This window comes from Mustela nivalis (assembly GCF_964662115.1).
Source record: "Mustela nivalis genome assembly, chromosome: 12".
Lineage (NCBI taxonomy): Eukaryota > Metazoa > Chordata > Mammalia > Carnivora > Mustelidae > Mustela > Mustela nivalis.
The window spans coordinates 67,745,828-67,770,032 of record NC_139031.1 but is presented as its reverse complement, the minus strand read 5'-3'; the positions used below and the strand labels follow the sequence as shown (position 1 = coordinate 67,770,032).

Below are 24,205 nucleotides of genomic sequence, written 5' to 3'. Positions count from 1 at the left end.
ATTCAGTAAAGTTTACAGTCATATTTCTTCCTCCAAGTTTCACAGATTATAATTTCCATGCTGAATTCTTTTTTTTCTTTCTTTTTAATTTTTAATTTTTTAAATTTTTTATAAAGATATAATATATTTTTATCCCCAGGGGTACAGGTAGGTCTATGAATCACCAGGTTTACACACTTCAAAGCACTCACCAAAGCACATACCCTCCCTAATGTCCATAATTCAACCCCCTTCTCCCAACACCCCTCCCCCCCAGCAACCCTCAGTTTGTTTTGTGAGATTAAGAGTCACTTATGGTTTGTCTCCCTCCCAATCCCATCTTGTTTCATTGATCTTCTCCTACCCACTTAAGCCCCCATGTTGCATCACCACTTCCTCATATCAGGGAGATCATATGATAGTTGTCTTTCTCCGCTTGACTTATTTTGCTAAGCATGATACACTGTAATTCCATCCACGTTGTCGCAAATGGCAAGATTTCATTTCTTTTGATGGCTGCATAGTATTCCATTGTGTATATATACCACATCTTCTTGATCCATTCATCTGTTGATGGACATCTAGGTTCTTTCCATAGTTTGGCTATTGTGGACATTGCTGCTATAAACATTCGGGTGCATGTGCCCCTTTGGATCACTACATTTGTATCTTTAGGGTAAATACCCAATAGTGCAATTGCTGGGTCATAGGGCAGTTCTATTTTCAACATTTTGAGGAACCTCCATGCTGTTTTCCAGAGTGGCTGCACCAGCTTGCATTCCCACCAACAATGTAGGAGGGTTCCCCTTTCTCCACATCCTCGCCAGCATCTGTCATTTCCTGACTTGTTGATTTTAGCCATTCTGACTGGTGTGAGGTGACATCTCATTGTGGTTTTGATTTGTATTTCCCTGATGCCGAGTGATATGGAGCACTTTTTCATGTGTCTGTTGGCCATCTGGATGTCTTCTTTGCAGAAATGTCTGTTCATGTCCTCTGCCCATTTATTGATTGGATTATTTGTTCTTTGGGTGTCGAGTTTGCTAAGTTCTTTATAGATTTTGGACACTAGTCCTTTATCTGATATGTCATTTGCAAATACCTTCTCCCATTCTGTCAGTTGTCTTTTGGTTTTGTTCACTGTTTCCTTTGTTGTGCAAAAGCTTTTGATCTTGAAAATATCCCAATAGTTCATTTTTTTTAAATATTTTATTTATTTATTTGACAGAGGGAGAGAGATCACAAGTAGGCAGAGCAGCAGGCAGAGAGAGCGAAGCAGGCTCCCCACTGAGTGGAGAGCCCGATGCGGGGCTCAATCCCAGGACCCTGAGATCATGACCTGGGCTGAAGGCAGAGGCTTAACCCACTGAGCCACCCAGGTGCCCCCCAATAGTTCATTTTTGCCCTTGCTTCCCTTGCCTTTGGCGATGTTCCTAGGAAGATGTTGCTGCGGCTAAGGTCGAAGAGGTTGCTGCCTGCGTTCTCCTCAAGGATTTTGATGGATTCCTTTCGCACATTGAGGTCCTTCATCCATTTTGAGTCTATTTTTGTGTGTGGTATAAGGAAATGGTCCAATTTCATTTTTCTGCATGTGGCTGTCCAATTTTCCCAACACCATTTATTGAAGAGGCTGTCTTTTTTCCATTGGACATTCTTTGCTGCTTTGTCGAAGATTGGTTGACTGTAGAGTTGAGGGTCTATTTCTGGGCTCTCTATTCTGTTCCATTGATCTATGTGTCTGTTTTTGTGCCAGTACCATGCTGTCTTGATGATGACAGCTTTGTAATAGAGCTTGAAGTCTGGAATTGTGATGCCACCAACGTTGGCTTTCTTTTTCAATATCCCTTTGGCTATTCGAGGTATTTTCTGGTTCCATATAAATTTTAGAATTATTTGTTCCATTTCTTTGAAAAAGATGGATGGTACTTTGATAGGAATTGCATTAAATGTGTAGATTGGTTTAGGTAGCATAGACATTTTCACAATATTTATTCTTCCAATCCAGGAGCATGGAACATTTTTCAGAACACCTGAAAAATGTATGTGTGTATGTGTCTTCCTCAATTTCTTTCATGAGTACTTTATAGTTTTCTGAGTATAGATTCTGTGCCTCTTTGGTTAGGTTTATTCCTAGGTATCTTATGGTTTGGGGTGCAAATGTAAATGGGATTGACTCGTTAATTTCTCTTTCTTCTGTCTTGTTGTTGGTGTAGAGAAATGCAACTGATTTCTGTGCATTGATTTTATATCCTGACACTTTACTGAATTCCTGTACAAGTTCTAGCAGTTTTGGAGTGGAGTCTTTTGAGTTTTCCACATATAGTATCATATCATCTGCGAAGAGTGATAGTTTGACTTCTTTGCCAATTTGGATGCCTTTAATTTCCTTTTGTTGTCTGATTGCTGAGGCTAGAACTTCTAGTACTGTTGAATAGCAGTGGTGATAATGGACATCCCTGCTGTGTTCCTGACCTTAGTGGAAAAGCTTTCAGTTTTTCTCCATTGAGAATGATAATTGCAGTGGGTTTATCATAGATGGCTTTGATAATATTGAGGTATGAGCCCTCTATCCCTACACTTTGAAGAGTTTTGATCAGGAACGGATTATGTACTTTGTCAAATGCTTTTTCAGCATCTATTGAGAGTATCATATGGTTCTTGTTCTTTCTTTTATTGATGTGTTGTATCACATTGATTTGCAGATGTTGAACCAACCTTGCAGCCCTGGAATAAATCCCACTTGGTCGTGGTGAATAATCCTTTCAATGTACTGTTGAATCCTATTGGCTAGTATTTTGGTGAGAATTTTCACATCTGTGTTCATCAAGGATATTGGTCTATAGCTCTCTTTTTTGATGGGATCCTTGTCTGGTTTTGGGGTCAAGGTGAGACTGGCCTCATAAAATGAGTTTGGAAGTTTTCCTTCCATTTCTATTTTTTGGAACAGTTTCAGGAGAATAGGAATTAGTTCTTCTTTAAATGTTTGGTAGAACTCCCCCGGGAAGCTGTCTGGCCCTGGGCGTTTGTTTGTTTGGAGATTTTTAATGACTGTTTCAATCCCCTTACTGGTTATGGGTCTGTTCAGGTTTTCTATTTCTCCCTGGTTCAGTTGTGGTAGTTTATATATCTCTAGGAATGCATCTGTTTATTCTAGATTGTCAAATTTGCTGGCGTAGAGTGCTCATAGTATGTTCTTATAATTGTTTGTATTTCTTTGGTGTTAGTTGTGATCTCTCCTCTTTCATTCATGATTTTATTTATTTGGGTCCTTTCTCTTTTCTTTTTGATAAGTCGGGCCAGGGGTTTATCAATTTTATTAATTCTTTCAAAGAACCAGCTCCTAGTTTCGTTGATTTGTTCTGTTGTTTTTTTTTTGGATTCTATTTCATTGATTTCTGCTCTGATCTTGATGATTTCTCTTCTCCTGCTGGATTTAGGGTTTCTTTCTTGTTCTTTCTCAAGATCCTAGAGGTATAGTATTAGATTGTGTACCTGAGACCTTTCTTGTTTCTTGAGAAAGGTTTGTACCGCTATATATTTTCCTCTCAGGACTGCCTTTGTTGTGTCCCACAGATTTTGAACCATTGTATTTTCATTATCATTTGTTTCCATGATTTTTTTTAATTCTTTAATTTCCTGGTTGACCCATTCATTCTTTAGAAGGATGCTGTTTAGTCTCCATGTATTTGGGTTCTTTCCAAACTTCCTTTTGTGGTTGAGTTCTAGCTTTAGAGCATTGTGGTCTGCAAATATGCAGGGAATGATCCCAATCTTTTGATACCGGTTGAGTCCTGATTTAGGACCGAGGATGTGATCTATTCTGGAGAATGTTCTGTGTGCACTAGAGAAGAATGTGTATTCTGTTGCTTTGGGATGAAATGTTCTGAATATATCTGTGATGTCCATCTGGTCCAGTGTGCATTTAAGGCCTTTAATTCCTTGTTGATCTTTTGCTTGGATGATCTGTCCATTTCAGTGGGGGGAATGTTAAAGTCCCTTACTATTATTGTATTATTGTTGATGTGTTTCTTTGATTTTGTTATTAATTGGTTTATATAGTTGGCTGCTCCCACGTTGGGGGCATAGACATTTAAAATTGTTAGATCTTCTTGTTGGACAGACCCTTTGAGTATGATATAGTGTCCTTCCTCATCTCTTATTATAGTCTTTGGCTTAAAATCTAATTGATCCATTAGCATGGTAAAGTCTTTTCCACCCACTCACTTTAAATCTGGAGGTGTCTTCGGGCTTAAAATGAGTTTCTTGTAGGCAACATATAGATGGGTTTTGTTGTTTTATCCATTCTGATACCCTGTGTGTTTTGATTGGGGCATTTAGGCCATTAACATTCAGGGTAACTATAGAGAGATATGAATTTAGTGCCATTGTATTGCCGGTAAGGTGACTGTTACTGTATATTGTTTCTGTTCCTTTCTGATCTACCACTTGTAGGCTCTCTCTTTGCTTAGAGGACCCCTTTCAATATTTCCAGTAGAGCTGGTTTGGTGTTTGCAAATTCTTTCAGTTTTTGTTTGTCCTGGAAGCTTTTAATCTCTCCGTCTATTTTCAATGATAGCCTAGCTGGATATAGTATTCTTGGCTGCATGTTTTTCTTGTTTAGTGCTCTGAATATGTTATGCCAGCTCTTTCTGGCCTGCCAGGTCTCTGTGGATAAGTCTGCTGCCAGTCTAATATTTTTACCATTGTATGTTACAGACTTCTTTTCCCGGGCTGCTTTCAGGATTTTCTCTTTGTTACTAAGACTTGTAAATTTTACTATTAGGTGACAGGGAGTGGGCCTATTCTTATTGATTTTGAGGGGTGTTCTCTGAACCTCCTCTGAATTTTGATGCTTGTTCCCTTTGCCATTTTGGGGAAATTCTCCCCAATATTTCTCTCCAGTATACCTTCTGCTCCCCTCTCTTTTTCTTCTTCTTCTGGAATCCCAATTATTCTAATGTTGTTTCGTCTTATGGTGTCACTTATCTCTCGAATTCTCCCCTCGTGGTCCAGTAGCTGTTTGTCCCTCTTTTGCTCAGCTTCTTTATTCTCTGTCATTTGGTCTTCTATATTGCTAATTCTTTTCTTCTGCCTCATTTATCCTAGCAGTGAGAGCCTCCATTTTTGATTGCACCTCATTAATAGCTTTTTTTATTTCAACTTGGTTAGATTTTAGTTCTTTTATTTCTCCAGAAAGGGCTTTTCTATCTCCCGAGAGGGTTTCTCTAATATCTTCCATGCCTTTTTCTAGCCCGGCTAGAACTTTGAGAATTGTCATTCTGAACTCTAGATCTGACATATTACCAACGTCTGTATTGATTAGGTCCCTAGCCTTTGGTACTGCCTCTTGTTCTTTTTTCTGTGGTGAATTTTTCCACCTTGTCATTTTGTCCAGATAAGAGTATATGAAGGAGCAAGTAAAATTCTAAAAGGGTGGCAACAGCCCCAGGAAAATATGCTTTAACCAAATCAGAAGAAATCCCAAATCTGAGGGGGATAAAGAGGATAAAAAGAGGTTCAGAAAGAAAGAAAGAAAAAAGAAAAGAAAAGAATTAAAAAAAAAAACGAATGAAGTAAAGTATAAAAAAGAAAATATATATATATATATTAGATAACCTAGTTAAAAAATGTTAAAAAAGTAAAGGGTAAAAGTTAAAAAATTTTAGCAGAAGAAGAGAAAAAAAATGAAAAAGAAAAAATAATTAAATTAACTGCAAGACTAAAGAATCACAGGGAGAATGCCATGAGTTCCATGCTTTGCATTCTCCTCCTCTGGAATTCTGCTGCTCTCCTTGGTATTGAAACCGCACCGCTTGGTAGGTGAACTTGGTCTTGGCTGGATTTCTTGTTGATCTTCTGGGGGAGGGGCCTGTTGTAGTGATTCTCAATTGTCTTTGCCCCAGGTGGAATTGCACCGCCCTTACCAGGGGCCGGGGTGAGTAATCCGATGGGGTTTGCTTTCAGGAGCTTTTGTTCCCTGAGCGCTTTCCATAGAGTTCTGGAGGACGGAAATACAAATGTTTCTTTCTTTGAGTTCCCTGTTTGATTCTATTAGATGAAACACTGATTATTAATTCTAAGTCATGCATTTGGAAAGCTAAGAAATAAGTCTGGGCTCTCAGTGTCTGTTTTAATGTGGGAGCATCCCATTTTTTTGAATTGACCTGAAAAGTTGAGTATAAACTTTGTCAATATGGTCAAATATGGAGTCCCCAGACTTGGATCCTTTTAACCAGATTTCACCCAGCCATATCATTGGATTAACTAATGCCTCTGTAAAATCATCAGATTGATCTTATTGTACACTGAATTTATAGCTAGTAGGTTATTCTCCCCTAACTGTAAACACATCTGCTTACACCAGATAAACTGGATGCTTACCAAGAGCCAGGTGTTTTTGCCTCTAAATCTCTGCCAGCTTTCTTTGCCATGGTAGTTTCCGAAGTTAGCTGTTATCATATTTCTTCTCCCTGCACGAACATGCCACTGGTCTGCTTTCAGCTCTGGTCATGATTCCAGGGTCATCCTACATTCGGCTCTTTGCTCAGCAGGGAGCCTGCTTCTGCCTGCTTCTCCCAGTGGGGAGCCACCCACCAACTGGGTGACTTAGTTGGTTGAGCATCCGACTCTTGATTTCAGCTCAGGTCATGGTCTCAGTTCATGGGATTGAGCCCTGCATCTGGCTCTGGGCTTGGCCAGGAGTCTGTTGGAGATTCTCTATTTCCCTCTGCCCTTCCCCCTGTTCTCACTCTCTTTTAAACCAATCAATCAATTAATCAGTGTTCAAAAAAAAAAAAAGCCATCTGTGATTCTCTGGTTTCTTATTCATCTGGCAGGGTAACGGAAAAGCCTTTGAGTTACAGATGATTCACCTATAAGAAGAACCTTAGATCAACATAGGTCCCTAATTGAGTAGATGAAACAGTGCTACTTGCTCACCCATGTAGAATATATATACCATAAGCTACTCATAAACTTTTGCTGAACTTACTGAAAATTTTAGAACTGTTTTGTTACTGCAACATAACCTAGGCTACCATAATAATGCAATATGGTATAATCACAAAAATAATTAATAAATTCATCCAACATATAGTGGGCATCCACTAGGGCCAAGGAACGTTACAAGACACGAGGGTTAGGTTTGTACAAAAAGACACAATCTATGTCCTTGGTGAGCTTACAGTCTAATGAGGAATGTGGAAAAACAAGCCTTCGACAAGGAGCATTGGTAAGTACCCAGCAAACATGTGCTGCAACTATGTCAGGCACTTGGCAGAAAAGTGTGAGTAAGGAATTTTCAGTGTAATATAGATATGGTAATAGATTAATATAATGTAATATTTCAAGAAAGTCTGTACAAAATATTTGGACAGTAAAGATAAAAAAAAGCAAATAATTATCTGGCAATGTCATGGAAGGCTTCTCAGAGGAGGTGACATTTGTTTACATCTTGAAAAGTGAGTTAAGACTTTACCTACTGGAAAGGTTCATGTAGTAGTCATTAGCACATTTCAACAAAATTACCTCACTTCCATTCTTCCATGATAGGATTGCACATCTAGCCCCCTTTCAATTGAGAAATAGCCATGTACTTTTCTTTGGCCAATAAAATGTGAATAGAATGAGTGAGTGATAATTCCATGCAAAAAATTTAAGAGCCAGTGCATTATTTTCCACGGTCCTTTCTCATTTCTGATCACAGAAGTGCAATTGGAGATGAAGTTGCAATTAGCCTTGTGACAGAGGGACTGAGATAGATGAGCCCCAGCTAGCCACATTACATGAGTGAAAATAAATTTGTATTGTTTTAAGACACCGATAGGTGAAGAATCATTTGTTACTACAACATTACTAATTCTGACTGATATAGTATATTCCAGGCTAAGAGAAGAGCTAGTGCAAAAAGACCCAGAATTGTGAAAGTTTATTGTGCATTTCGGAAACAGTGAATTCAGTGGGGCTTAAGTTCAAGGTATATGGTGATAAAAGGGTGAAATAAGATGAGGTAAGACAGGACAAGGTGTGAGTGGTCTCTTGTTGCTGTTAAAGGACTACTTGAAGCAAGAAAAAATAATTTTGGAATGGTGATGGTCAAGGTATGAGTACATGTATACCTTCACTCACCACCTGACCCTGTTCTAAGGACAATCCTTTGTAAAGAGCCCTTAGAGAAAGATTTTTGAATAAACAGTTGTCCTGTTGAGGCAATTATTAGATATATTGATGAAGTCATGCTGTTAACTTTTTGTTTTGTATCATCTAAAACAGGATGTTGTGAAAGCCTTGAATCTATTGTCTGTCATTGCCACCATATTTTGTTTGGAGAATGTTAATAGCTCCTAAAAAAAAAAAACTGAAAAAACAAATTTTTTTTTTTAGATTTGTTTGAGAGATGGAGTAACATGCCGATTATCTGTGGCAGTGGGGAAATGAAACTGTCACATCAATTACAAAAGCTGCTAAGTTGCCAGCAGGAAAAGCATTGATTTCTTGGTGAGTTCAGATCTGTAATTTCAGATACCTTTGTCATCTTACTGAATGGAAAACTTTGAAAAGAAAATCACTTCTTCCATTCATAACAATAACCGTTATTGGAGTCTTTGAAAGTAACTGATAAAATGAAAATTTATTTTTGAAATACCCTCAGTTGTTGTTAATTTTTATTTCTAATTTAATTTTCATTTTTCCTTTCTTTGTGGGATCAATTTATCAGCTCACTAGATTCCTATCGGGACTTGGTGTGACCATACAGTCAGTAGTTTGCAAGTTTTTTTCAACGTGTAGCTAAATAAGAGTGATTCAGAATTGTGTGCATTCCTATCTCAACAAAAAAGCATTTGTTTCTATTAACAGTTTAAATTCTGGGCATAGTTTGTTTTTTTCCATCCTGTTGTTTCCACTAAAGCCATCTGGTCTCTTCATGAAGTAGAAATCAAGATATTTAGGAAATTTTGAAAGTCTTTGTTTTCTATGGACTGGATCAAATTTTTCTAAAGTCAGTCTGTGGGGAATTTTGGGATGGATGCCAGGCAGGGATTGACAGGTCTTATTTATCAAACATCTTTATAAGTCCTGCTTCCTACACTTGGTACACTTATCTAACCCCAACATCTCCCCCTCCTACCACCAATAACTAGGCTGATGACCGCCTGAAAAGTTTAGGAATTGCAGATTTTTTGTTTAGGGATTGTGACAGAATCCTTTTTTTTCTCCCTGAATACAGAGGAAACTATATTTCTGAGTCTCCCTTGAAGTTAGATTATGGCCATCTCACTGGATTTAGTTAATGAGATATAGGTATAATTAATGTATTCATTTTGAAACCACTAAAATTCTCCCATGTACTTGCCTACTCTTCCTTCTATGGTTACCATGGAGGCCATGACTTCAAGATGGCAATGTTATATATAATGGAAGGAGCTTAGATTTTTGAAACATTCTTGACAGGGAACTAGCTAACTTGCAGCCAATAGCAACGTGAGAAAGCAATTTTTATCAAGCCACTGAGATTTGGTAGTTGGTTGTCACAATGGTTGGTATTTCTTGTTCTAATACAAGATAAATTTTGAAATTAGAACAAGCCTGGGTGGCTCAGTGGGTTAAAGCCTCTGCCTTCAGCTCAGGTCATGATCACAGGGTCCTGGGATTGAGCCCCACATCGGGCTCTCTGCTCAACAGGGAGCCTGCTTCCCCCTCTCTCTCTCTGCCTGTCTCTTTTCCTACTTGTGATCTCTGTCTGTCAAATAAATAAATAAAATCTTAAAAAAAGAAAAGAAAAGGTAACCTTCTTGTTCAAAGTTTATAATAATATGGGAGAAACAATAGAGAGCCCTACAAGTAGGACTTCTAGACTCCAAAATGACACTTAAAAAATATTAATACTGACACCCTGACTTACATAAACTATAACTTCCACTTGGGTTGAACCAATATTTAAAATTACTTTAGAGGACTGTGGTCACATCACTTTCCATCTTAGCTTAGGAATAGAGACAAAGTTGTAACATGTTTATTGTATAAGAATAATACACAAATCCAGCAAGTAAAAGAATAAGTTATAACAGGTGCAAGAAAAAGTCTGTAAAAGAAATTGTGACTTTTACCAACTTATACTAAAGAAATATTTTGCATAGTTGACTTATTCAAGCAATGAAATGAAGAAATCAGTTCTGCTTTCAGTTTCATCATAACCAAATAGTGATTTCACATCACTAAACACAGGTTCATTGAAACAGAAATGGTTTGTAGTATTTCACTTCTCAGTTTCAAGAGAGATTTTCATGCATTCCCAACATCTCATATATTTACTCACCTAGAAAATGTGTCTTTTAGCCTTTTGTATATAACTTAGGTGCTCAAGGGCCTGACAGTTGATTTGAGTAGCATGTTAGCATGACGCATTCACAATCTTCAACTGGTATTGGTTTGTGAGTAGCCTTTTTGATAGAACACCCTCCTCATAATGTTGTATCAGTTCAATAAAAAAAAATCCCATTAAGCTGCTAAACATCACTTTTTTGACCTTTTTGCTTCTGTAAGCTGTAATTAGAGTTTTAAAATTTCTTCCTTAAAAGCCAAGTTTTAGCACACAGACAAGTGGTTAGTGATTCATTATTGGAAAATGTAGTATTTTTGGCATTTCATCTCCTAAACTATTTCAAGTCTGGCCCACATAACAGACATATTATAAAAGCCATTACTTACTTTCTTTAATTTTAAAATCTTAAGTGGGTCTACATATTGGCAAATTGAGTCACTCTTCTAGAATGGAAATGAGCGTTTTTTTTTTTTTTTTTTTTTTTTTAACTTTTTATTTTTTATAAACATATATTTTTATCCCCAGGGGTACAGGTCTGTGAATCACCAGGTTTACACACTTCACAGCACTCACCAAAGCACATACCCTCCCCAATGTCCATAATCCCACCCCCTTCTCCCAAACCCCCTCCCCCCAGCAACCCTCAGTTTGTTTTGTGAGATTAAGAGTCACTTATGGTTAGTCTCCCTCCCAATCCCATCTTGTTTCATTTATTCTTCTTCTACCCACTTAAGCCTCCATGTTGCATCACCGCTTCCTCATATCAGGGAGATCATATGATAGTTGTCTTTCTCTGCTTGACTTATTTCGCTAAGCATGATACGCTCTAGTTCCATCCATGTTGTTGCAAATGGCAAGATTTCATTTATTAAGTTACCAAACTAAGAAACCTTGTCCATTGTATGTTATGCATCTTTCAGGCTCAGGTACTTGTAAGTGAGCATTGTGCAATAGAAAAGGTGCTAGTTTACAATACTGAAATATGGATTTTCTTCTGGTCCCCCACTTTATGTGACCTTGACAAGGTCTTTTATAATAATAAGTAGCTTTTGGATGGTACTTGAGAAGTCTCAAGTATTTTTGCATATGTCTCATCCTATATATGAATTGTTTAGAATCACAGTTTTAGTTTACTAGAGATTCATCAGATCTAATTTTAGAGGAGAGCAGGTACTATCCCTGTTCATGTAAAATGTTTCCATGAAATTATGTGATAGATCACATTCCTAAGCTACAATATCTGTCGATCAGCAGGACAACACCCATAATATAAGGACTATCACTTTGTCTTAAAGTCAAAGAACTCTTTTATCAAATTTTGCTACATTCAGGTATTATGTTAAATGGGAAAATTAACTAATTTCATAATTTGTTCTGTCAGAGTTTTTTTTTTATTTTATTAATAACTTACTAAGCCAAGCCATGAACCCAATTTTAATTTTAAATATTGGTTCAACCCAAGTAGGAGTTATAGTTTATGTAAGTTAGGGTGTCAGTATTAATATTTTTTAAGTGTCATTTTGGAATCTAGAAGTCCTACTTGTAGGGCTCTCTATTGTTTCTCCCATATTATTATAAACTTTGAACAAGTATCTTCTCCCATTCTGTCGGTTGCCTTTTGGTTTTTTGACTGTTTCCTTTCAGTGCAAAAGCTTTTTACCCTGATGACATCCCAATAGATCATTTTTGCCTTTGTTTCCCTTGCCTTTGGAGATGTGTCTAGCAAGCTTGCTGAATTTATCACTTCATAGGGGAAGAGAAGAAAAAAGAAAACAAGGCAAAGCCAAAGAGAGAGAGACAAACCCTAAGAACTCTTAATCATAGGGAAAAAACTGATGGATGCTGGAGGATTGGGATAACTGGAGGAGGGACATTAAGGAGGGTATGTTATATAATGAGCACTGAGTATTATATAAGACTGATGAATCACTGACCTCTACCCCTGAAGTCAGTAATACACTAATGTTAATTAATTTAATTTAAATTTAAAAAATAAGTGAAATGAAAAACAAAGGGGGAAAAAAAAAGAATGAAGACCTTTCTTTCTTCATTCTAGTGCCTAAAATGTAACAGATGCTCAATATATATTTGTCAGATGAAACAAATTACCTTTCTTCTGTTGGCTTCCAGAAGAAAAAATTCTTTCATTTCCATGACTGATTTCAAAGAATTAGAGAATTGGATGCATATAGGATGTGAAGGGAAATGACTAAGGAAAATAAGCATATTACAGTGCAGCATGGATGAGGAGGGGAACAAATGACCATGTATCCATGTCTTTTCTCCAGTATTTTACTTTTAAATGCCTGTCAGTAAAATTGTTAATAGATGAAGCTTAATCTCTCGTATCACGACTTTGGTATAAGTAAGGAACAATTGCAAATCTGAAATTCTTTACATCCCAGTGAAATGAAGCCACACCAATAGGATGGGTGGACATTCTGATCCAGTTTTACTGGTTTGCAAAAGAGAAAATTATTTATTAAAAAGTACACAAAATATTAAAACCTGGAACATTTTCCTTGTCACTATAATGTTATTTCTTTCCTATGGTTGGAAGACTTTGAATTTCCTCTCCCTTTTCTCATTGCCCTCTTTCTAATGAAGCCTCTAATCCATAGCATGAAATAACTGATGAAGAAATAGTAGAAAGACTGGTTAGGAAGGATCCGAGTTTAGAGATTAAGAGAACAGGCTCAGGAACTCTAGATTTGAATGTTGCCTTTGCCTAGTAAGTTATAAGATCTGGGGTGCCTGGATAGCTCAGTTGGCTAAGCGGCTGGGTTCAGCTCAGGTCATGATCCCAGAGTCCTGGGTTTAAGCCCTGCATCAGCTCCCTGCTTAGTGGGATGCCTACTTTTCCCTCTCCCTCTTCCTGCCACTCCCCTGAATCTGCTTTCTCTCTGTGTGTCCAAAAACTAAATAAAATGTTTAAAAAAAAATCCTGGGGAAATGAATTCATTTCTGTAAGACTTAATTTCATCATCTTTAAAAAGTAGTTGATAACACAACTCACAGAAGTAAATGACCTAGGAAAAGAAATGCTTTTACCCCAGCAACTATAAATAATAGATACCACATTTTAACACTAAGCAGAATTATCAAATCTTGGACTGTAAGAGAAGGCTTTAGATTAATTGCAAGGACTAACTTTCTAAAATGCATTCAGTACTATCTGTAGTTCAGAGGATTCCTATTGGGATCTGTTTTATACAAATACTCAAGTATCAGCAGAGTAATATACCTAAAGTAGAAGGATTTAGATCTCTCCACAAACTGTAAAATGACAGCCTAGGAAGTGATGCAACTTCCTTTTCCAAGAAGAAGAAGAATAGCGAGAGTATCTTCACTACCAATTAAGCAATTAATGTATCCATATGAAGGTCAGTCTGAGCAAATGTTCATGCTGTTGTCCTAGTTAGAGAACAAGGGCAGCAGCATGACATTGAACTAGCAATAAGAGATCTCATTTAAGTTCAGAGGACACATTACAGTTTATTGATTGGCAAAAGCAGATTCAATCTATCCAAAATAAAATGAGAAATTGAGCCAAAATGGCTATTTGTAACTTTTTGAGATTCACAATCCATCTAATTAACTCAAATTCATAAAGAAGGGACCAAATTTTTTGCTGTGTCTTTATCTTATTTTGCCTGAGGAGTAAAATTTCTTTTATAGAAAATAGTTGTATCTTTTTTTGCTATTATTATAATAATTCATAAATGCTTTAATATACCTTTACTCTTCACAAATTTTGCCAATTCCTTTCTTTAAACTTGAAATAATACTTAAATATCCAAAAACCAATCCCAAGTAGAGAAATAATAAGTCTTGCAGGTAATTTTTAGAAATCATCTGATTCCAATTCTAATTCAATTTTCATTTTGGCATTGACTACATCCATGTTGATATGGACATTTTTTTTTTCTTTTTGTTTCTTCTTTACTTTTTCTAGCCAACTCTGATCCCCGCTCATGGTTTACACATGCCCCAAATGAAAATTCTAATTATCTAGTTTCCCAGAATCTCAGTGGCTGGTAACCTAAGCCCAGGCTATTGAGTTTGATAGTGAGGTAGAAAATACATATTTATCTTCTAAGAGCACCTTAACAAGATAGTATATAAAATATAAATATTTGACATCTCTCTAAATGTCTATTACTTTGAGTCAAATTTAAATTTGACTAAATAATTTCTATTATAATTAAGAATAAGAAAAGTTTATACACTGGGACTGTTATCACTAAGCAGTGTTTAGAGGAAATTATAGCTATGATATAGGTATAAAAAATTTACTATATTAAAAAATAAAGTTGTCAAATTAGTGACCTAAACTTCCACTTTAAGAAACTAAAAGAAAAAAAAGGAAAAAAAGTGACATAAATCACAAACAAACAAAAGGAAGAAAAAATAAAAATTAGAATGGAATTAAATGACATAAAAAATACAAAAACAGATACCTGGGTGGCTCGGTTGGTTAAGTGTCTGCCTTTGTCTCAGGTCATGATCCTGGGGTCCTGGGATTGAGCTCCACATCTGGCTCCCTGCTCAGTGGGGAGCCAGCTTCTCCCTTTTCCTCTCTCACTTGCCCTACTTGTGCTCTCTCTCTCTCTCTCTCTAATAAATGAATAAAATCCTTAAAAGGAGAACAATACAGGGGCACCTGGGTGGCTCAGTGGGTCAAAGCCTCTGGGCTCAGGTCATGATCCCAGGGTCCTGGTTCCAGCCGCTCATTGGGCTCTCTGCCCAGCAAGGAGCCTGCTTCCCCCTTTCTCTCTCTGCCTGCCTCTTTGCCTACTTGTGATCTCTCTCTGTCAAATAAATAAATAAAATCTTTAACTTAAAAAAAAAAGAGAAAAATCAATGAAACCAGAAGTTAGTTCCTTGAAAAGATCAACAAGATTGACAAAACCCTAGCTAAACTGACCAGTAAAAAAAGAGGACTCAAATTACTCAAGTGAGGAATGAAATAGGAGGCATCACTACCAACCATACAAAAATTAAGAGGATTATAAGGGACCACAATAAACAACTGTATGCTAACGAATTATCTAACTCAAATGAAATGGAGGAAAGCTAGAAATTCCTAGAAAGAAAGAAGAAATGGAAAAATCAAGACAAATTTTGGAGGGGCACCTGGCTGGCTCAGTCTATAGAGCATTTAGCTCTTCATCTTAGGGTTGTTAGTTTAAGCCCCATGTTGCGTGTAGAGATTACTTAAAAATAAAATCTTTACCTAAAAAAAAAGGAGAAAGAGAGAAACTATGGAAATTTACCAGAGAAGAAATAGAAAATCTGAAAAGACCTATAAAAAGTAAAGATTGAATTAGTAATTTTTAAAACTTCACTCAAAGTAAAGCTTGGGCATGCAAGACTTTATGATGAATTCTGTTAAGCAGTTAAAGAAGAATTTAATACCCTTCTTTCATAAAAAAAAAAAAAAAAAAGGAAAAGAAAGGGAAATTTACCAGCTCACTCTGTGAGACCATTATTACCCTGATACCAAAACCAGTCAAGTCAGTATAAAAAGAAAAACTATGAACAAGTATCTTTTGTGAATCCTGATGCAAAAATCAACAACAAATTTAACACATAAAAAGGATTATACACCATGTCCAAGTGGGATTTACATATGAAAATCAGTTAATGTAATATACCACATTAATAGAATAAAGGACAGAAACCACATGGTAATAATCTGAATAGATGCAGAAAAAGTATTTGGTAAAGCTGTCTCATGGTAAAATTACTCAGCACACTAGGAATAGAAGGGGTAAGAGAGGGACTTTTCATTAGCATTGGATTTCTTTTCAGGGTGATGAAAATGTTTTAAAATTAGGCTGTGGTGACGGTTTCACAATTTAGAGAATGTACTAAAAACTATTGAATTATATACTTAAATGAGTGAATTTTTTGGCATGTAAATAATGTTTCAGTAAAGCTGTTAAAAAATCCATACCTTTCCCGTCTAAATAGCAGTTATTAAGTAAATATAATGTAATACAAAGATTTCCATATACAGAAGATGTAAAAATAAGCTGTAGTAAAAACAGACAAAATATGGGGAGCCTGAGTGTCTCAGTTTTTTAAGCATCTGCCTTCAGCTCAGGTCATGATCCCAGGATACTGGGTCGAGCCCCGCATTGGGCTCTCTGCTCAGCAGTGAGCCTGCTTGTCTCTCTCCTTCTGCTGCTCCCCCTGCTTGTGTGCTTTCTGTCTCTGTCAAATAAATTTTTTAAAAATGAACAAAATTTATATGAAGAAATATTTAAATGTCTACTGAGAGACACAAAAAGATAATCCTTTTGTGTAATAAAACCCAGTATTATGAATTTGTTATTTTGCCCAAGTTAATGATACTTGAGGCTACCTATAGAAAATGCTAACATCATATGTAGGGAAAATTTAAGTTGATTCTCAAATATATTTTAAGATTAAAAGTGTGCCCAAAATACCAGGAAAAAAGTAATGAAATAGAATCACCCTTTCAGCACTCAACTGATTATCATAGAACTAAAACAGTTAAAATTGTTTGTATGAAATATATTAGAGTCCAAATAGCCTCAAAAAGCCTCAAAAATGTATGGAATGTTGGTTTCTATATTGGTTTACTAAACAAGCTGAAATCAGAATGAGAAAGTAAGAGAGAAATTTATTTTTACCCCATTAGTGTTTTTAACTCATTCCATCAGATTTTTCTTCCACTCCTGAATTAATTAACTCATTGAGCATTTTATAAATATATGTTGAGGCTCTACCATAGGCCAAGCACATTCTTGGGTTCTGGGTCATAACACTGAATAAAACAGGCAAATCTCTTCCCTTTTATGATCTATAGTCTCCTTTGGAGAGATAGACACTAAACAAAACAAATAAGAAAATACATAGAAGGATAAATGTGGTAAGTATAGTAAAACAAGATAAATGAGATGAGGAGGATAGTGAGAGCTGAAATAGAGAGGTGGTAAATATGTGGTCCAAAAAGGATTTTTCTAAAGATTTTATTTATTTATTTGAGAGAGAGAGAGAAAGAGAGCATGTGATAGAACACAAATGTGGGGCAGGGCAGAGGGAGAGAGAGAAACTGACTCCCCAATGAACAGGGAGCCAGATATGGGGCTGGACCCCAGGATCATCACCTGAGCTGTAGGCAGATGCTTAACTGACTGAGGCACCCAGGTGCCCCCCATACCCCCAAAATAATATTTAAACAGAGACTTGAAAAAGTACAAAGATAAGCCCTTTGGATATCTGGGAAAGCTTTTACCAGGCACAACAAGTCCGAAGAATCTGGGATGGATGTTTGCCTGATGCATTTGAAGCTAGAACAAACTGGGGGAAAAGGAAGTGGCAGGAGATGAGGTCAGGGAAGCAACAATAATTCACAGAGACATGATAAGGGCTCTCGCTCACACAATCCGCACTGCCCCATCTCCTATATCCTACCATATACACCACATAGCCACTGTCTATTTGGCCCTGACAAATAGATGTTTTTCAAAAGAGCTCTGGCCCAGCAACCTCCTATGGCATTCATTTGGTTTATGAGAAAACTGAACATTTGCCCTGTCAAACTCAGGTAACACAGGCTGCACCTACCATAGCTATCACTCCTATTCTCTTGTCACCACTCATACTGTTTTGGTTGAGGTTGATAGTGAGGTAGAAAATATATATTTATCTCACATGTACTGTGTTCAAGGCAAGAGTCAGTCAAGCACTGTTACCATTCCTCACACTCTCCATGGATGTAGGCCAAAGTCTCCCAAGAACCATCTCACCACACTTCCTTCTGCTCTTCCAACAACACAAAGGCCCATGAAAATCTCTAACTCAGCAAGCAGCAAGACAGGTTTAAGATTTCCATTTACCCTGCTGGCTGACATTGCACAAAGAGGGCACTAGAAACACAAATAGTTTTGACAATTCTGTTCAAAGAAACCCTTATTCAACAAAGCCCTTGATCAGTCATTACTTTTATGATCTTGAGATGGGTGATGAGCTAAGTGTTACAGAGCTGGTCTGAGAATAAATCTTCCAAAGACCTGCATAGATGGCCTAACATAGGTGGCCTTTACTTGAATTATGGAGATATGTGTTCAGCGCCATTTATGGTTATGACATCTCAGCTGAGACTAGGTGGAATTTTAGGTAACATCCTATTACAATTAGTAAAGGCAACAATTTATTTTTTTAAAAGATTTTATTTATTTGACAGACAGAGATCTGGTAGGTAGGCAGAGAGGCAGGCAGAGAGGCAGGCAGAGAGAGAGGAGGAAGCAGGCTCCCTGCTGAGCAGAGAACCTGATGTGGGGCTTGATCCTAAGGACCCTGGGATGACCTGAGCTGAAGGCAGGGTTTTAACCCACTGAGCCACCCAGGCGCCCCAAGGCAGCAATTTAAATCAGTGGTCAAAAGATAGATTATTTGATAAATGTATAAGGACATGTGGCTGGTTACTTCTCTCTCTTTTTAAAGATTTTATTTATTTATTTGAAAGAGAGACAGAGACATCATGAGTATGGGGGAGGAGGCAGAGGGAGAAAGAGAAGCAGCCCGATGCAGGGCTCCATCCTAGGACCCTGAGATCATGACCTTGTGCCACAGGCAGATGCTTAATGGACTGAGCCATCCAGGTGCCCCTGTTTCTCTCTTTCTTTCTCTTTCTCTTTCCCACCCCCAGCACACACAAATGGTTTGAAGATATCCAAAGATTTCCATGTTAAAAAATGAAACAATGAAAGTACTAGAAAATGGATACGTTACATGGTACAATGTGGAGGAACCTCAGAAATAGGCTACTAAGTAAAAGAAACCAACTCACAAAATACAACATATTGCATGATCCCAATTATATGAAAAATCCAAACACGGAAAATCCATAGAGATAGAAAACTGAGTAATGGTTGACAAAACTGTCGGGCGTAGTGTCTACAAATAAGCATAAGGTTCCTTTTCAGGGTGGTAGAAATGTTCCAAAATTAGTTTTTAAGGGTGATTGTATAACTCTGTAAATTTATTAAAATTCATTGAATTATAAACATAAATATATTTTTGGCAAGTAAACTGCAATAAAGGAGCTTTTTTTTTTTTTTAAGATTTTATTCATTTATTTGACAGAGAGAGAGAGATCACAAGTAGGCAGAGAGGCAGGCAGAGAGGGAAGCAGGCTCCCTGCCAAGCACAGAGCCCAGTGCAGGGCTTGATCCCAGGACCCTGAGACCATGACCCAGCTGATGGCAGAGGCTTAACCCACTGAGCCACCTAGGCACCCCAATAAAGGAGCTTTTAAAAAGTATTAGAAAAAACTTGGAGAAGTATGCCTTCCTAAGTATGACACAAACACCAGAAGTTATTATTTTTTTTAAAGTGAATTCTAAGTCTTAAGTTTATTTAAATAACCTCCAGTGAGAACAGAGTGGACCAATGACTACCCCTTCATCGTGATACCAACTGACCAAGACAGAGTAAGCACACCCTGCAGCCAGCCTGCCAACCCCCTGCAAGAGGGGCAGGGTGCCTCTCAATGCAGGCGGCCCCGGCCCCGGCCTTGGCCTGCCGCTGGGGGAGCGTCCACTGTTGAGCGAGGGTTTTTGATGGTTTCGTCTACCGACACGATAAGGCAGGCAGCTTCAGACGCTGCGGTCAGGGCGTTGATGCACACCATGGCTGGCTCCCATACGAAGGCCTCGAAGTTGTCAGCGATGTCCTCGTTATTGATGTCCACTCCGTACCACATGCCCCCCTGGGCATACCGAGCCCGCAGCTTGTTGAGGATGTTTGTGGCATCAAAGCCAGCATTATCACACAGCTGGCGTGGGATAATTTCCAAGGCTTTGGCATATGCCCCGATCAACAGCTGATGCTTTCTCGGAATGAGAAAGCAGCAGGTACTTGGAGAGAGTCGCAGTCTCGAGGAACATGCAAACAGAGAAGCTCAGTCTCTGGCGGCAACTGGAGCTCCTCAGGGAGCCTGAACACCCGGCTGCGGGACCAGAGGGGTGCCTGTGAGGCCAAGCGGCTGAGCAATGGTCGAAGGAAAGCTCTGGCCATGGCCCGCTTGCCTGGGTCCACCTGCTGCTGCTGCTGCTGCTGCTGCTGGGCTCACCCTCCGAGATGTGGCTCTGGGCCCCTTCCCAGTGCCCACTGACCATCCCCAAGAGACTGGAGAAGCCGCCCCTTGAAGGTGGTGCATTGTGGCTAGGTGCTGCCCATCCAGCAGACTGAAGGAACTCACATAGGAGTGCTGAGTCTCAGGTGCCTTCCTGCTGGTCCTCATCCTGTCCCCATCCCATCAGACCCATCTATGACCAGCAGAAGAACTCCCTCCTCCTAATAAAGTCCACTGACTGCAAAAAAGAAAAAAAAAAAAATCCCGCAGGTACTTGGAGAGCTCCATCTCAATGGCCTCACCGCCAGCCACCACTGAATTGTTCTTGATGGCCCTCCTGACAATCATGATGGCTCCGCGTCCGGGCGGCCCAACCACCAGAAGTTATAAATTTAACTACACAATAATCTAAATTTTTTTTCTTTGACAAAAATTACAAAGTGTCAAAAGATAAATGACAAACTGGAAAAGAGATTGTGCAGCATTGTCTCAGTCAGGATTCAGGACAAGAAACAGACACTGTCTGAGGAATATTAAGAAAGCGATTTGATAAAGTAAAAGATGTTGTAATAATGCCATTAGAAGGTGGGGGAATGAGCTGGAGGCTGGCATCTCCAGCACTCACCCCAAAACACTGTTACATTGTCCCACCACAGGTAGTCTGACCTCTAAACCTGCCACTTGGAACTACCAAGAGCACATACCTATAGCTGAAACTTAAGGCCCAGGGAGATAGAGTTAGGAAGTTGCAACTGTCTCTTCAAGAAACAGAGCCAACAGGGAGTTTATCTGTGAACCGCAGCACAAATGCCTCTCACCACCCCAAAATTGGGAATTAGGCCCGGGAATATGGGATCCTAGTGCCTCTGCCACCAAAACAGCCTCTTTTCATTGAGAAGATAAGGAATAGCCAGTACTGTGCATAAACCTCACATTTCCAAAATTTTACTTACCAGCAAAAAGCCAGTCGAAGTGTCGGGAAAATGAACAAAGATTCACTGTTCCTGCTTTCATCCAAATCACATCAAACACACTCACTGCAATACTAATTTACCACAGAAGCACAGTTATAAGGTAGTCTGGAAACATAGTTATTAATTTTCTAGAGTTGCAGAAAAGAGGGCATACTGGAGAAAGGGGAAATAGGGGTGAGTAAAGAAGTCCACATTATCAGCCATAAACACATCTAACAACCAATGGCTCATCCTGTAGTGTATAGAGATCTTATAAATCAATAAGCAGGCAATGAACATAGAACATTCTCAAGGAAGCAGTTACAGATATTTTTTAAACATGTAAAGCAACACTTAATATCACTCATAATAAATAAATGCAGATTGAAAAGAGAGTACTCTTTACCTCTCAGATTTCAAAATACCAGCATAATTGAATTGAGGAGAGTTTATAGAAAAAGAACATCTCTGGAGGGCAATTTGGCAATATCTGTTCGAATTCAAAGTGCACTTACACCATGGTTATTAATTCTAGGAATTTATACTAGATACATAATAGTGCATTTGCAAAAAAGTATGTACAAGGCTATTTCCTGAAGTACTATTTGTAATACCAAATACTGAAAACAAACCTAACATCCATAATATGAGGTACAATAAGTGCCTAACCTAGAATGTATTGTCAAATAAAATATATTGTCAAATAAAATATATTGTCAAATAAAACAAGCAAGAAGCAGAATGGTATGTGAAGTGGGACATAACATACAAAATGGACGGATAATTTTATACATGCTTGTATATGTATAAAATATTTTTTAATAACAGTTTGCCTCTATGTAGAGAAACTACAGGCTTGTATGTCAGGGTTGGAACAGAATTTAATTGTATCATCATATTTGAATTTTTCCATGTGAATTTATTATCTTTGTAAAAAAATACAGAAAATATAAAATAGAATATAAGACACAGGTACCCACAAAATTAGTGCAAAAAAGAAAAGCTATAGCACATTATAAATTCTCATTACATGTTTTCTTAGTGAAGTTCTGTCAACCAAGCTGCTATATTTTAAGGCTTGGCAGCTACTTACACTTATGCCTCCTGGTACTGATAAGCAGTTTTTAGAGGTATTGTCTGATAAATAAAGCATTAAGATAAAATATTGTGTTCTGAGGACCTATTTGGGATCACTTAACAATTTTTTTAAACTACACAGATAATTTATAGGCTCACTGACTGAAAATTATAGAGATAGAGCTAGAGTCACGTGAGTCTGATCAGAGTTTTTGTTTCCTTTCTCTGTTGTTTTCTTGGCTCTTCTCTATACTTCTGTTACCTTCTCTAATATCTTTATTCTCAGTCCCCATTCCTTCAGTTAGCTAACACCCTGCAGCTCCAGGTAATACCAAAAAGAATTTGCCCTCCTCAGCTTGCAGGCACAAGTCCTAGACTTTAAGGTGAGTGGGCTAACCTAAATCATACATCCCTTCTCGAGCCAGTTAGCAAACAGAAGACATTCTACTGATGAACTTAAGCCAATCAGTGCTCACCGTAGATTTTCAAAATAGTGTCAACCTAACCCAAAACACGTATCAGTTTTACAATCCAAATCCACAATGGAATTTAAAAAAAATTATTTTATTATTATTATTTTTTATTTTTGGTGTGGGAAGGCTAGGAAAGGAACCACAATATTCACTAAGGTGTTATTTATTTTAGAATTGCTTCTAATGGAACACTTTTTTTAAATGTAAAATTTTAAAACAAGTGATGTGCTTATTTTCCATCTTTGAATTTATATAGTCACCTTTTTTATTTCCAACCTAGACCACAACACCAAGCCAAAGATTGAGAGTTAGAGAGGAGAAGGTTTTCTCAGCTGGACAATGGTAATGGTAATAATACCTACTTTGTAGAGCTGCTCTAGGAATAAACTGATACATATAAAATGCTAGACTGGTTCCTGATATATTACAACTGCTGAAAAATAGCTGTCAATATCTTCTTAAACATGATTAATCATCCACAAACATGGCAGAAATGTACACTTGTCTGACTTATCTAACAAAGATTTTGAAGCATCCCTGACAAAGATGCTTCAAGAAGCAATTACACACTTGAAACAAATGAAAGAAATACAAAATTTCAGCCAAAAAAAGCCTGTAAGATACAAAAAAGACCCAAATAAAAATCTTAGAGCTAAAAAAAAATTTTTTTTAAATAAATTAAAGTAAAAAAATTAATGGATGGGCTTAACAGCAGAATGAGTTGGCACAGAGGAAATAATCACTTAACTGGAAGATAAAACAATACAAATCAATCAATCTTAACGACAGAGGGACAGTAAACTGAAAAATGAAAGTGAACAGAGCCTCAGGGACCTGTGGGCTTTTAAGAAAAACTGTAACATGTCAACAGAATATAGGAAGGAGAGAAGAAAGAGGTCAGGATTAAAAAAATACCATGTGAAATAATGGCTGAAAATTTCCCAAATTTAGCAAGAGAAATTTATAGAATTAAGAATCTGAGAATACTCGTGATGAAATAAACTCAAAGAAGTCCATGCCAAGATACATTACAATTTTACTTCTGAAAACTAAAGACAAAGAAAAAATGTTAAAAGCAGCAAGAAAACAAACATTTCCTATAGGAGAAAAACAATTTGAGTGGCAGCAAATTTCTCACCAGAAAATGGAAGCTAGAGAAAAGGGACACAGCATTTTTCATGTGCTAAAAGAAAAGAGCAATCAGTTTATAATCCTATATCTAGTGACAATATCCTCAAGAGGGAAGGGAAATCAGGACATCTTTAGATGAAGTTAAAGCAGGAGAATTTGT

General features: G+C 37.6%; 2 protein-coding genes across 10 annotated transcripts in view; one reads left to right on the top strand and one right to left on the bottom strand.

Moving 5' to 3' along the window:
- Positions 1–24,205, top strand: part of GNGT1 (G protein subunit gamma transducin 1) — a 353,394-nt gene that overhangs the window by 187,941 nt on the left and 141,248 nt on the right. For all 8 annotated transcript variants that reach the window (XR_014301331.1, XR_014301332.1, XR_014301333.1 and 5 more), the window contains one exon: positions 8,362–8,475. The gene's annotated coding sequence lies outside the window, so the exon portion shown is untranslated. The remainder of the gene's footprint in view (positions 1–8,361; positions 8,476–24,205) is intronic.
- Positions 1–24,205, bottom strand: part of LOC309845537 (tissue factor pathway inhibitor 2-like) — a 137,062-nt gene that overhangs the window by 31,182 nt on the left and 81,675 nt on the right. The gene's annotated exons all lie outside the window — the stretch shown is intronic.